The sequence below is a fragment of the Microcebus murinus genome, chromosome 19, assembly GCF_040939455.1.
Source record: "Microcebus murinus isolate Inina chromosome 19, M.murinus_Inina_mat1.0, whole genome shotgun sequence".
NCBI classification, from domain to species: Eukaryota; Metazoa; Chordata; class Mammalia; order Primates; family Cheirogaleidae; genus Microcebus; species Microcebus murinus.
In genome coordinates this window covers 41,683,931-41,693,527 of record NC_134122.1, presented here as the reverse complement: position 1 = coordinate 41,693,527, position 9,597 = coordinate 41,683,931, and the positions used below count along the sequence as shown (strand labels likewise).

At 41.9% G+C, this 9,597-nt stretch overlaps 1 long non-coding RNA gene across 1 annotated transcript; it reads left to right on the top strand.

Moving 5' to 3' along the window:
* Positions 1-1,057: 1,057 nt before the first annotated feature.
* Positions 1,058-8,367, top strand: LOC105856460 (uncharacterized). The gene is made up of 4 exons (XR_012913454.1): positions 1,058-1,177; positions 2,091-2,290; positions 4,069-4,290; positions 7,576-8,367. It is a non-coding gene; the product is annotated as an uncharacterized LOC105856460 (long non-coding RNA).
* Positions 8,368-9,597: the final 1,230 nt, after the last annotated feature.

The following is a 9,597-nucleotide window of genomic DNA, read 5'->3' as shown; positions in this document are numbered from 1 at the left end:
TTTCCCATTAAAAGGCTCTTTGGAGAAACAACTGCTTCAGATCTGGCCCAGGAAATAGACAAGAGGGCCTGGAACATCTTACACAAGAAAATAAGAGAAATCTATTAAAGATCACTAAGGTCATGTCAAAAGGGCTTAGGAGCCAACTTGAAGAGACTCCTGCTCACCAAAGATGGGACAGTTTATTCTCAAAAAGAACAACAACTGCAAAGAATTTGCAGGCATCCAATATCATATGATTCATGAGTTCAAAATGATACTGAAAAAAAAAAAAACACCACCATTGGTCATTTGGTCACTGTTGGCAGATGCTAAGGAACTAACTCGCTATTCTAAAAACTGGAAGAGAGTTAAGCATTTATTCTGCTTTTCCTTTACAAACTGTGCCTAAGGGTAATGATATAGCTCATGAAGAAAAGTGTTTCTTTATAGTAGTACTCCAGAGTAAATGGGGAAGGACTAATGTAATGACACCATTTCAGAATCCCTGGTAAAATAATGGACGTGGGCAATGATCATCAATGACTGCTAAACCTGTTAGATGACAACTGACGGGGAACTTTAAAATGATGGAGAGACTGACAAGACCTGACCCAGCAATCAATTTTAACATCACAGAAAGAGAGACAATCAGACATTACGTGCCTCCCGATGGAAGTTCACGTCTATATATCATTCCGGCCAAAAAGGGAAACTCAGTCTGATAAAGCCACTAGATTTAATTGCTGGTTTTTAAGAAAATAGAAGAATAATGTTAAATAGCATCATGGCGATTCAATTAGTGAAATGTATTGGATAAATGACCTGGTTTATTAATCTCTTCAACAAATAAATTGAAAAGAAAAACAGAGAGAAGGGAAATCCATAGATTAAAAGAAACTTAAGTTATAGGAAACAAATACAATGTGTATCTACTGATCTTGATTCAAATAAACCAACCATAAAAACATTTTGAGATAATCTTGGAAATTTGAATAGTGATTGAATATTTTATGATATTAACAAAGTATTACTAATTTTAGGTTTAATATTTATCTTTTTTTTTGAGACAGGGTGTTGCTTGTCGCCTGGGCTAAAGTGCAATGCTGTCCTCATAGCTCCCTGCAACCTCAAACTCCTGGGCTTACATGATCCTCTTGCTTCAGCCTCCTGAATAGCTGGGACTAAATTACCACAGGTGGCTAATTTTCCTATTTTTTGTAGAGATGGGGTCTTGCTCTTTTTTTCAGGCTGGTCTTGAACTCCTAGCCTCAAGCGATCCTCCCACCTTGGCCTCCCAAAGTGCTAGGATTATAGGTGTGAGCCATCTCACCCAGCAGATATTTATCTTTTGATTATGGTTTTAAAAGAGCCCTTTAACTTTTAGAAATACATGGTAAGATATTTTCATATGCAATGGTGTGCCATCAAGGATTTGCTTGAAAATAACGTAGTTTGGGAAGGAGGCACCAGAGAAAGTATTCATGCAACAGGATTGACTGTAAGTTAATTATTACTGAAGCTAAGTGATAGACACATGAGGGTTTATTATAGTATTCCTTACTTTTGTATGTCTTTAAATAATTTTATAACAATGATTTGAAAATATAAGGGCTCTAGGAACTAACATTCTCCAAATGCTTAATGTTTATTTCTAGAAGTTAAAAGTATATGCACATTATTCTGTCCATATTCCTGTTCCATTGTCTAAGATCATTTTGTATGTTCCAAATGTTATCAAAGAAAATTTGGCAATACCTGCTTGGTCTCTTTAATGATTAAACAGTAGAACTGAACTCTCCATGGACCTAGTACAGCCATAAATGAGACCATAAAAGAAAAGATAGGTTGGTATTGCCTTCAATTTGTGAACACAGCTTTTTAAGTAAGTACTATCTTAAAATAACTTCCTTTGTGGATCACACTTGGGGCATATAAAATGATGAAATAACAATCCTTAAGCCACTTCAACTGGGCTAGGGAGGGGTGTTATAGTATACTATAGCAAATGCCATAAAATCAATGACTTTTGCTGTGTGGTACAGGACAGAGACTTTTTATGTCTTTCTTAACCTGAACGGTGCTCTTTTCCTGCCCCCTCTTACACGTAGAGTCCTCTAGATGCCTTCCCCTACCTCCACATCGGGGGAGAGAAGAGAGTGAAGGTCCATCACTGTACTGAAGCAATACAAGCTTGGGAGGTCCTGCAAGGCCAGTGTGACTGGAGAACAGAGAACAAAGCCAGGAGGGGCAGGAGATGGGGCTGACCAGAGAAGTAGGAGTCAGATCTCCTGGGAACCATGGCCTACAGGTAAGAGGTTTGGACTTTATCCATTATACAAATACATTGTTGGTGTTTTAGGTTGGCAGGTGCAGATTTGGCAAGATTTGCATTTTTCAAAGTTCACTCTAGGTGCACTAAGAAAATAGGATCCGACAGAGACAAGCAGGACAATCATGTCAGAAATCTAATATTCTCATGAGGCTTATGGTAGCCTGGTAAAGGTGGTGGAAATGGAGATATGAGATGTACTTTGGAGGTAGAGTGAACAGTGCTTGTTGAGGTATTGATTATGGAGGATCAGAGAGCAAGATTTCAAGGGTAACTCCCAGATTCTGTGACATGATCATCCAGAAGGAGGGATGTATGTATAATTAGATGAAGAGTGCAAGAAAAGAGGCAGATTTGTGGTAGATCAAGAGCAAAGTTACACACATATTCAGTTTGATATGCTGATTCAATACCCAAGTGACATCCAAGTGATGATGGCAAACAGAAATTAGAATGCGGGTCTGGAGTAAAGAGACATCATCATCGGGCATTTGCACAGGGTGGAGGGTGATATCCCATAGTGTTGATCAGACCAGGAAGTATCGAAAGACTGGGTGGAGTTATAGGGAGAGAGGCAGCAAGAGTTAGGAGCCCACTAACCTGACAAGACCCTCAATATTGAAGGTCCCAGGTTGTGGCCCTCCACTGCCAACCACATTAGAGTTTAGATTGCCCCTCTGGTTGAGTCCTGACATCCCCAAAAGACAGGAAGCCATCTCAACTTTCCTAGGAAGCTTTCCTAGGGTGGAGTGGCCCCTCTGTCATCCTGGAGGTATGGTCCAGACCTTTCAAGACAGGGCTGGGCCAGGAGAAGGCCAGGATTGAGGCAGAGTTTAGTAAGCTTTTTGGATAGTCTCCAGGGACCAGACAAATCTTTTGTCTTATTTAAGGAGGCCTGTTATCAAGGCAGTTATTGTGAAAAGCAGAAAATGATTTGTGGTACTACCCAGTAAACCTCAGAAATTGCTGGAAATCATTAATCATATCAATGTGGGGGCTTGGTGTGCCCTCTTCAGAACTGCCAGTGCCTTCTTCAGCAGGCACAGATGTAGCCCAGAAATTCCACGCTGACACTCTCAGATAAATATTTTTTTAGGTTTGGGTTTGGTGGTAAAGCTGCAAACATGATCAGAGTCTCATGGGATGTCAGAATGGGAAAAGTAGTCCAAGGAAACACCTGTTTTTAATCTTTTGAGTAGTGCAGACCTCTCTGAATACATGATGAACGCTGTGGCTCCTTGCCTCTGGGAAACAAAAATCACATACAGAAAAATCCACAGACAATTTTAAGGAGTTTGAAGAATGCCTGCTAGTCATGGGTCCATTTGGGGCCAATGGATTCTTGACCATGACTCCTTGGATGAGGAAGTTACGTGAGATGCAGTTCAACCAACACTGGAAGACGAACGAGGCATTTGGAGGATAAACAGCATGTGCCATGCATCATTTTCTGGAACATCCCAGATACGGACTAGGTCGCAGGAAAGCCTGTTCCCACAGACCTCTTCTTGGAGCTCAGAGATCATTAGGGAAAGGGTCGTCAGCAAGGATGGGCCCAAATGAAGGTAGCTTGGAAAGAAAGAAACTCATCTTCTTTTTCCTTTACCAAAAATTGTACAGTTCCCATGGGCAGGAAGGAAGAAAGGGAAGAACAGTTGAGCACCCTGGTATTAATGATTTATAGATGACTTAAGGAGGACACTCATTTGGTAGGAATTCAGGCTTTGCCTCTAATTAAACTCTCTTGCTCCCAATAGGACCTCTTTTGACCTGAGAACATTTTGCCGTAAGTGACATATCTGCAAGGACCCCATAGCACAGAAGCCGGGATGGGGGACCTAGGCAATGTTGTTGGTAAAGTCCAAAGTGAGGCTGAAGGGACCGTGGCTTCCTGCCGACAATCACGTGCTGGGCTTAGCAATCAGAAGGACAGTTTTGGACATCCAGGAGTGACCCAAGATAAAGAATATAGGTCCAAGGTAAGAGGCCCGCACTGTGGAAGGAAGGAGGCTTTTATGGAGATGCTATAGCCCTGCCAATGGGCAAGGAGGGAGCCATTAAGAGCCCCAGGCCTACTTTACCAGATCAGAGGAATAGAATTTTATTTTCTTCCCACTAAGACATGCCAGGAAACCCATGATCTTATGCCAGGTGGAAAAGTGTGAAGAAGGTAATCTCTTTCTAAAGATTTGTTCTGAAAGCCTTTCACAGTGCCAGTGCTGTAAAATGACCTTTGGTGGTTAAGCCATTGCAAGGTCCTTCTTCTGGTTGACTTTCCGGGTCAACCTGCTTCACATGCTTCTCTATGCATTTCCCAAGGAAGGAGCTTTTGATAAGGGCTCAAGTTATTTACAAATATTTTGCATATTCTTGCTATTTCTCCGCCCTTTAAGAGCCATACAGAACTAAAGCATGAATCACCTGGATTTTCACCAACCAACACGGATGTGCTCATTTTCCCTTGGGAGAAACACAAAATGCAGCACAGGATGAGTTTTATTGAACTTTTAGAGAGCTAGTTAATTTTAAAAATAGTATATATTGCTTTTAATAAATGAGCAAATGGGAACTCAGGCCCACGGGGAAATGGGATTCTAAAGTTTAACTTCTTGGACAACGCGAAGCCCAGTTCTGTGTGGTTATGCGGTACAGGTGAGTGACTGTCACACGGTTTGACCTCAGGAGTAAAATTAATGCAGCAAGACCTTTGTTCACTCTGTTTTATTAGTGAAATGAATCCAGAGCTTCTTTCTTATGCCAACTCCTGTGGAGTAAATACATACTGAATATAGTCCGTCCTCCTCTTAGGAATCCATTTAGGGCTTTGGAGACAGGAGAGGTAGCGGGATACCAGATATGGGCAGAAGCATCGGTTACAATAGGTTATTGCCTGGGGCTGTTGAAACTGAGGGAGAAAAGGTTTCCTGGAGAAAAACCAAACATCGTTTTATTTTATTGCCTGCAGAGACCGCTTCCTGAGAAAACCAGCCACGTCTGTGATTCCTGAAGCAGGTCGTTTGTCCAGTGTCGCAGTGAAATGTATCCCCCGAGGCCTGCAGGGGGAGGTGAGAGGGAGCGGGTGCTGTCAGCGCACATGCGTTGCCACTTAGAGCTGCCCAGGGAGCAATTACAACACACACACCTGCAAACAACACGGGGCTGGCCTGTGCTCACGAGTGCAGTAAGACATGCAGCAGCACCAGGGCTTGTGTCCCTTGCCGTGGAACCCTCCCATGTGGGACACTGTGTCACTTCGAGTGAAGGCCTTTCCAAAGTGCCTGGGGAGCTTGCTCCATCTTCAAGCCCTTAGCTAGGAACTTGGTCCACTGGGGACTGGTGATCCGCCTTAGGGACTGGAGATACCTACAGGCAACACCAACTGAGCATTTGAGTGTGAGAAAAAAAAAACAAAAAAACACTTAGGTTTTCTGCTCATCTGGGATGACACTCTTACCTACAAGTCAGCAGCTTAGGCAGCGAAGCTTAAGAAGAGACTCCATAATCATTCTGTAGAATCACCGTGTTCTCGGCGAGGGAGAGAAAAAAAGAGGATTTTAAAAAACGCCCCCCAGAAAATAAAAGTTGTTGGTAGTTCTTCCCCAAGGCAAAACCCACGGCTTGTACAAAGCGGGTTGTTTCATGCACACATTCGATAGTGCAGCTTTGATGTCGGCTGCAAGGTAGGCACTGCGCCACGTGCAGGGGGGACGCAGGGATGACACGGAACGCGGTGAGGCCACCCAGGCGTCCTGCAGGAATGGCTCGTTAACCTGCACTTTGGCCTCTCTTCTCTTGGCTCCCCACACCCCTGGCCTTTTACAGCACTGGCATTTGGAAATGCAAGAAACCTAATGCCCGAGGATGGAGGAAAGTCAGGAGCCAGTTTTTCACCTCTATTTTGTCCCCCAGAACCAGTTCTGCTGAGAGCCACCCTAAGCCATTGCGATGATGGGAAACCTCAACTCAGAGCATGCTAGTCACAAGCAGTCCGATAATCCACTTCAAAGGACAGACGCCCTCAGGGCCGTGCACATGATGGGAACCTTGTGGTCCCGGCCACCGGGCTGTGCTGTTGCTGTGGCTGCCTTTCCATTCCACAACCCATGTGGTCGTGCAATTATCTTTCCCCGTCACTCTCCTGGTCCAGGGGCTGTCTCCATTTCCTGACGCTGTCCCTGTTTCTTTCTCACAAGACCTGATTCCTCAGACCCTCTTCGGAGCCTGTCAGCTTTGAACAGGACCGACCGGCTGCGCGGAAGAAAGGGGAGGATAAAAGTTAGAGAACTGCTGATTTCTTCAGAAGTCGTCCAAGTCCTCTTTGATTTCTTAAGAGAATTTCAGCAAATGCATACATTTGTTTTAAGCGTATTTTTTAAAAGGCTTCTTTTGCAGATCAGCATGTCATCCTATAATCTCATTTTTGCCCCATGGCACAGGGCAAGGAATGGGAAAATGACTATTCAGCCATAAAGTGGGACAAAGGGAGAATGCAAAAGTTCACTCCCTTCACCTCATTAGCTTTTTTCTAGTTCATATTATATTTGGAAGCCATCATAGGGTCTGTATGAATTTCAAAGAATGCATGAGACTTGGTCTCTGATCTCTGATTATTATTTTTATTTACTTTGTTAAATATTTTGAAAAGCCAATATTGTACCATTCTGTAAATTTAGAAAATGGGATGGGAAATAATGCAAAAGTTCACCCAACATGCTCTGCAGAATGCCTGCCAATCTTTTCATCTTTGTATATTTCTTTTCCCACCACGGGAAAATTTGAACACCCTTTCTATATCAAATATTCAGAGTTGCTTTTCTGTGTGTTGCTTGTTCATACCCTTTGCTCACTTTTCTACTGGGTTGTATGTCTTATGTTTTTCTACATAAAAGTTTTAAAATGTCATGTAAATATATCCATTTTTCCTTAACAGCTTCTGGCTATCCTACTTTGGTTAAGAAGGTACTCCCAATTTTACATGGGATCTCTTAGACTTTTTTGTGATGGTTTTTATTTAAATGTTTAACATTTCAGTCTTCAGTCCTCCTGGAATTTAAACTTGCATCACTGTCGAGATGTGCATTGCTTAGGATGTAGTTTCAGATGCTGAAATAATGAGAGACAAAGTAACTGACTTGAACAAGATAGGAGTTTTGGTTTAGTTTGCTTTTTTCTTACCAAAAAAAAAAAAAAGCCTAACAGTCCAGGGTCTATGTGCCAACTTTATGATAGCAGATCCAGGTGACACCTTCCCTTTTTTGTTTTAGCATCTACCCAGTGCAAGATGGCGCGCTACTCATCTACATTCCAGTAGAAAAGGGAACATGAGCAAGGAGAGGTCAACCCCTACCTCTTTTTTTAAGAGTGGAAGTTGCACGTACCACTTCTGTTTGCGTCTCTTCGGCCTGAACTTGATCACATGAGAACACCCGGTTGCAAGGGAAGCGAAGGAAGCTGGCAGACACAGTTGTATTACGAATAGCTGGGCATTCTCACCAAGAAAGAGAGAGAGAATGGAGACTTGAGGATAAAACATTCCCTACCACAGAATTCTAACTGGAATTACATTAGCCATGTACTGTAAAATGGGAAGGGTATACATTTTATGAGATCTAATTTTCTGATTCAAAAAACTTTATGCCTTCTCACTGTTCAGTGTTATGGAAAGAATGTGTGTGTCCCCCTAAAATTCTTATGTTGAAACCCCACCCTACAATGTGATGGTATTAAGAGGTAGGGCCTTTGGGAGGTGATTAGGATTAAATGAGGTCGTGAGGATGGAGTCCCCGAGAAGGGATTAGCTTCTTTCTAAGTGTCCCGAGAGAGCTCACTCTGCCCCGCTGGATGAGAAGGCAGCCACCTGCAGTCTGGAAGAGAGTCCTCACCGGAATTGACCACACTCACAACCTAATCTCACACTGCCAGCCTCTGGAACTGTAAGAAATAAATGTCTGTTGTTAAACCATCCTGTATACCATACTTTGTTATAGTAGCCCAAACAGACTAAGAAATTCTGCATTTATTTCATTTCCTTTGTTACGATTTTATAATTACCTTTATTTGGGACCTTTACCTTTCATATTAAATTTAGTCCTAGCTCTTGGAGGTATTTGGGAATTATTGCAAATAAAATAATTTTTCTTTTCTATTTTCATTTGCAGGTTTTTATTGCTAATATAAAGAAAAGTTGTTAAACTTTGTATTTTTGTCTTGTACGCAGCCCATTTTCCCTTTTTTCTTTTTCATTAAAGCAGCTTTTAAAATAGAAACCTCTGGGTTTTCTAGGTATAAAATTACCTTGTCAGTAAAAACAAATAACAGTAGTTCTCCCCAACCATGGTTTCACTTTCCACAGTTGTCGTTACCTGCAGTCAGCTGCAGTCTGAAAATAGTAAATGGAAAATTCCAGAAATAAATAATTCATAAGTTTTAAATTGGTTTTCAGTAGTAGCCTAGCACTACATCACAATGCCTACATCATTCATCTCACTTCATCTCATCATGTGGGCATTTTATATCTCACATCACCACAAGAAGAAGGGTAAGGACAATTCAATAAGACATTTCGAGAAAGAGAGAGAGATCACATTCACATAACTTTTTTTTTTTTTTTTTTGAGACAGAGTCTCGCTTTGTTGTCCAGGCTAGAGTGAGTGCCGTGGCGTCAGCCTAGCTCACAGCAACCTCAAACTCCTGGGCTCGAGCGATCCTTCTGCCTCAGCCTCCCGAGTAGCTGGGACTACAGGCATGCGCCACCATGCCTGGCTAATTTTTTATATACATATCAGTTGGCCAATTAATTTCTTTTTATTTATAGTAGAGCCTCTTGCTCAGGCTGGTTTTGAACTTCTGACCTTGAGCAATCCGCCCGCCTTGGCCTCCCAGAGAGCTAGGATTACAGGCGTGAGCCACCACGCCCGGCCTTCACATAACTTTTATTACAGCATATTGTTAATATTGGTCTACTTTATTATTAGTTATTGTTAATCTTACTGTGCCTAATTTATTAATTTAACTTTATTGTACTGGTAGGTATGTACATATAGGAAAAAACACAGTGTATGCGGGGCTCAGTATTAGCCATGGTTTTAGGAATCCCCACAGATAAGGGGGGACTACTGTACTATTATTCTTCTTTTCCAATGTTCTTATGAATTATTTTATTGTATAATATTACTGCATTTACTAGAATGTACATCATATTGGATTATAATGCAGATAGCAGGAATCCTATGATAGTCATGATTTTAACGGAAATGAGTTTGTTTCACCATTTAGAATAATTTTCT